We start from the raw sequence: 6,000 nt of genomic DNA, 5'->3' as shown, positions 1-6,000 counted from the left end.
GCTGCGATAGCCGGGGTATCGTTGAACGGAAACGAATTATCTTTTTTTTTTTTTGAAAACTCCTTGTCTAGCAGGATGTCCACAGTGTTGGCAATGACTGTCATGGATTACCATTTAGTCCAGTTATCAACGCTACATTATTAAAAGAAAGAGTCTCTATTCCCTAAATAAAGTAACGCTCTTGTAACCTATGTTCCTTCAGAAAGGGAAAAACTTTCGGCCTGAAAGCAGAGGGGAAAAGTTCCTCCCTCGCTTGCATCTGATTATAGCGGCCCCTAATCAAGCAAATCGAACTCAATATGACTTAAAAAAGGCGCTACGTCTGTTTTACGGGACGAGAGAAGCATCAATTGAAGGCGTACACGAGCCTTCCGCGCACTGTATTAATTTCTGAAGCCAGGTTGCTCCCGCAAGTAAAGAAACTTCCGTTTTGAAAGCAGTCACTCAGTCTTGATGTCGTCATCACTGCGACGTTAAAGGGAGACAACCGATACCCAGTCACTTTGCACACTTTACGTCTTACCTTTGCTATTCCTCAAGCCTTCCTTCGTCAACCACGCATCACAGAGGAGAAATAAACCATTCGCGAAACCAAAGCCACCCCAAAAGAGCAAATCCAAGGCAGAGCTACTTGGCTCATTGTTACATGGTAACTCGAAATTATCGCGAAGCGTGAAAGAAGGTTAAATCGCTTGCAACCAGATGACAGGGTCAAGCACAGTAATTGTAAGTAGCTAGACTAGGTAACAATAAGTATCTCTCAATTCGTATGCTAAAAAAATTGTTATTTACTCTAGACACCATTGCGCTTTGGAATTGTGGGCACTTATACTAGATACAAATATAGATACTTTACACATACTACAAGCATTAGCTGAATGTAAACATTAAGCACAAACACATACACAAAACATAAAAATATCAATACAACAGCACACTGACCCGATTACTACTTCCGAGCTCTGCGTTTCCGCCTTGTATACTCGTCGATTTCAAAGTACGGATTTTCTCGGAGACCACATAAGCAACAAATATTATTCCCACCTTATCGATTTCTTTCAGTAATGCCATACCTTTGAGAGTATTTTAAAGTGGTCAGGAAATGAATCCTTAGAAAAATGCAAACGCTTATGCCGTAAATATTTGAAAGCCAATAAAACAAGCCGCTGCACTGTAATTACAAGCCATGTGTTTGCTTCCCCGCACATCACATCGTAGCCAGTTGTTCCATTGTAGTGCTTATTTTTTTTATTTGTATTGATCGCGTGGGGCTGCAATTGTTGTCTTAATCAATCTCTGTAGAGTGGGTATTCCCTCAGCTGGAAGCAATTCTTCACGGGCAGAGAAATCGCTTTTCGATCAACTTGTTTGCAGTCCAAGCTGCGACTTGCGGCAAATGTAAAGCATACAGGGCTACCCCGTGGTGAGCTCGAAACTTCTAGCTCTAGCGCGCCACGTGGAGGGAAGTTCCTCGAGAAAACGCCCGTCACTTAAAAAGCGAAAAAGGATATAGGCTTTAAACGCAAGAGCCTTATATGTTTCGTTGTTCAGTCGACCTTAAAAGTTCACACGTCGACGAAAGAAAAATTAAGAAAACATGTCGGCGTAGCGAAAAGGTACGAAAACACGTCGGCGCCACGAAAGGTACCGAAACCCACGGTTCGCCTTTGGACCACAAGACGGCGTTACTTGTGCCAGAATCGGCAGAGGCGCGGCGCAAACCCAGCGGGAGAGGAGGACAATCTTGATCGGGAAGCGGTGAAGAGCAAACGTGCGGCATGCCGTCCGATTAATGGTTCCAAAAAGTGCGTCGTCAGAGAGCACGCTGTCTTCGGAGGTTCGCTATCACCGGCTTCGGCGCTTGGGTTTTCGTCTTCAAGTCGTCTTAGGGATGACATAACAGACCCTGTGGATATGTTTTCGATTTTGTCGATTTCACCTACCATTTTTGCTCAATGACAAAATTTCAAAGTGTAAATATGCGTACTTTTCGTTATATGTCAATACCGATCAGTCCTTTCCCCCAGCACAATCGCTTTCGGCTTGGAGGCAACAGGACATCACCGACGGCAGTCACATTGTCCGCAGTACGATAGGACGTACGGTTCGGACCAGCGTTACTATCAGCAGGTCGATCGATTGCACTGTAATTTCTCAAGCGGTCATACGCTCTTTAATGTAAAGCGGAATGTCAACCTGCGACACCCCACCCCCTCCGATCACAGCCGGATCAGCGGCATCAATGCCCGACAGTTTACGTAATCTCTTCTTGTTGTTACTCACTGATAAGCGAATACACGTTTACATCGGCGATAATTTCAGTCTTCTGTTCACAAGGCAAAACACTAACTTTCGACGTTGGTGCTATGTTGATGAAAGGCAGAAATACAGAACCACGTTGATTTCCGTTCGGCACTCGGCATTGGAAAGCAGAACCGAACTCGGCAGAGATGGCACCCGGGCACCCGGTAGCAAAACCTGCCCGCGTTGGACAAAGTTTCCGCGGTGTCCATAACTTCATCAACGTTCGCAGGTCGTTCTGCGATATGCAGGCTGCCATCTTAACTTAGTCTAAGTAGCGCTATCGGCACTGCTGGCACGGCTTCGGAACTTCGCAGTTTCCAACGGCTTCGTTTGCCCGTATGTAAACATTATGGTAAAATGCATCAATGCGATCGTAATGTTCCGCACGTTTGGAGTAGGAGACGGAATTAGAGGCGGCTTTCGCTTTCGCTGAAGCTCAATCAACTCAGCAACATTTGTTAATCAACGCGCGCCGCATGCTAAAAAAAAACGAAGCCAAAAGAAGAGGCGGGAGGGCGGTACATTTCTCCCATATGCCCGGAGAGAAAGCAACGTCGTTCCTCTCTTCTTACGATGCAATTAATACCACAGCCAACTTGATATGGAGAATTCAATAAAGCTGCGTGAGAAGTGCATCGTGAAGACGTTCGTAATTTTCGTACGTTTGACAGCAACAGCTCGACAAATCACGCACAAAAACAAGGCAAGAACGCAGAGTAGAAAACGCACAAACGCACAAAAGACGAGGAGTTCCATGAGACGATGATCGAATATCTCCATCGGGTCTTAGGGTTGGTTGCGGTTATTGTGAAACGAAATATAATAATGCGAGAAACCTGCTCAAGGTATACAATTTATTACCTTAACACGTAAAAGCAATATTGCAGCAATTAAGTTTTGTAATTAAGATTTTTTAGTGGTTATATACGTGTCTTTTTTTATTTTTTCGAGCGGAACACGACTTCAGAAACTTCGACTGCGCGGCTGAGAACGTTTTGAGAGTTTTATCATAATTATAATTGGGAAGCAGTAAAACCACAAATTTCCAGATATTGCGTGGGGTAATAAAAAATATCATGTCGAAATCCCGTCTATACCGCGCGAATTCTAGGAATTCATCCGTCCGTGCGGATCAATTTTAGTACTCGCTAATAACCGTCGGATATTTATTGATTATCGAAAAATCGTGAATGTTTTTCGCACTCCGTAGTTCGTCCCGTGAGAAGCAAACAATGGAGACGTTCTTCCGCTTCGCTCTCCTTCTAGTGGCGCTCGTTGTGGTTTCCGGAAGAGCTATCTTAGACGAACCATTCGGTGAGTACCTTTTCTATGGTACCATTTGCTTTAGGATTTTAAATACTACTTGCGGTTTCGTTTTTGAATCCAACATTTAAAAAAATATATTATTTTATATAAAGCTCAATTGGAATATTAATATACTGACTATATTTTACGCCGCACCCTAAAAACTCCTCCGCGTCTACTTACCAGTAAAACACTGAAGGAGCCATTTTCTGCGTTCTAGTAAATCAGATCAGCGAATGATGAGGCGGAACATCCGTTTAGACCTAAAAATGAAGGCTGCGCTGTTGCATTGAACAGTGTAAAGCGTAATGCTTGCATTGCGTAATGCCACAGCGCAGACTTAATTTTGAGTTCTAAACAGATGTTCCGCGTCATCATTGCCTGAGCTGATTTCCTAGATCGTGGAGATTGGCTCTTTGAGTGTTTTGCGTGTAAGTAGACGCGCAGGCATGTTTGAGAGACCGGAATACGCAGCTTCGAGTGTAATTCTGACTCATGACTTCGTGTTTTTTTTTTTTTTCTTTCTTTATTGTGCCCTTCTGTCTCGATGAAAAAAAGATTAAGTCGTAATTTAGCCCAGTGTGTGAGTCTTTTGTGTCCTTGTCCCTTGTGTTTTTGCGCTGTTTACTCCCGCTTAGAGTGTTTATGGTTTAGCGGAAAAACTGACTTCAGAGTTAGAAAAACCACAGCAAAGACAATAACATAACAACAAGACTTTGGGTTCTCCGAGCAGCCTCGGAGCGTCGCCACCATGCATGCCTAGAACTTCGGCGCATGTGCAGTCCGACATCTCAAGTTTTTCTGGCAACCCAAACCGATGACGTCCCTTATTCTAAAACTCTCGGTTGAAGCCGAATCTCCATGAACTTTGTTTCTCGCCAAGTCCAATCGCAGACGACTTTATACACATTTGCAAAATCCGCCTTCTGCGCGCTGCCATTTTTGTCTGCCGGGCTGTGGAAAGCATTCTGAGCATCCGGTGTTGCTCTGCATTGCGGTTTACCCGACCCTGCGTCCACAGCTGAATGACTCGGCATTTTTCGCCCGGGTGATAAGCGATGCAAAAGTGTTTACGACCAGATGGAACCAATCAATCGGGGCCAGAAATGGCACCATCATGGCGGTCGTCGTCTTTCTGCGCTGGCCATCGCCGGCTAAAGCAATCACGCAATGGAAGAATCCTCGAATCCCGACGCAGTCAGTGTGCGCGTGCGGAGTTTAGCGGCTGATGTAGAAAACGCACGAAGATGACGAGCGCCATGATGGTGCATTTTAGGTGTTGCTTGATCGGCTAGGGGGGGGGGGGGGATCATGTACGGTCGATTGCGGTCGGACTCGTTGAGTGTAGAAGAGTGTATCGGGAGCGCAAGATCGTCTGCTTTTTCTTCTTTGCAGTGGGTAGCGGTGACGTCAGAAAGCCGATCTATGATTGGTTACCATAGGAAGGATAGTCGGTAGTCCTAGATACTATAGCTGCCTCCAGAGGCCCTAAGCTGGACGCTTGGCGAAAACGACGGCGAGAAATCTGGCGGCCGCGATTGGCCAACGCCACACTTGGCCTTGGCGCCGGCCAATCATAGCCACCGAATTTCTCACCGACTTTTCCGCCAAGTGTCCAGATTAGGGCCCCAGGTCTACTATACCCACCGTTCATCCAATCGGAGGCTACGTTCTGACGTCATGGCCTGCCGTGCTCAAGAAAACCGGTCGAACTTATATTAATAATAATAATAATAATAATAGTAATATAATAATATTACTTTATTCCCATCCTTTATGATGGTGGGACCCAAGAAAAAAAGCTGCAGTTAGCAGCTTATGCTCCTGATGCGTTTATGTTCCAGAGAAAGGAGACGCCCGCTGCTCTATCGGCTCGCCAGAACCGCCCTGCCCGGAGCTACCAACCAACTACTGGCTTTTTGACGGAAAGCGATGCATAGTCGTGTTTGACGAAATCTGTCATAAAAAAAACGTTCACGCGTCCAAGGCTGAATGCGAGAGAATCTGTATTGACCGAACTCGGTGAACAATGATTCACGTGTACTTATGCGCCCCATGCAAGCGAGAGAATAAAGAAGTACAGCGTATAAAAAAAAAGAAAAAAAAAAAAAACAGATAAGTGAAGAATCTGATTTTGCGTCGCGTTTTCGTTTTTTTTTATTTTTATTTCTTTTTTTAGAAAATATACTACGAACGCTCGGCTTTGAAGTCGCGCCTCAGCGGTGGCGCTGTTGTCGGCGCCGTAGGCATGCGCACGGTACTCGTTACGAATCTGGTTTCTGGGCACACGGGGCGCCCATGTCCACCTGGTAAGGGAAAACGGCGTGAGCTTGCCCGAAAAAAAAAAAACAAAAAAAAAAAACAGCGTATCTTCGTGTTTCGCACCGCTCC

The sequence above is a fragment of the Ixodes scapularis genome, unplaced genomic scaffold (genome assembly GCF_016920785.2).
Source record: "Ixodes scapularis isolate PalLabHiFi unplaced genomic scaffold, ASM1692078v2 PGA_scaffold10__122_contigs__length_95168666, whole genome shotgun sequence".
Taxonomy (NCBI): Eukaryota; Metazoa; Arthropoda; class Arachnida; order Ixodida; family Ixodidae; genus Ixodes; species Ixodes scapularis.
The sequence above is the reverse complement of the archived record's forward strand: the minus strand, read 5'-3'. Positions refer to the sequence as shown.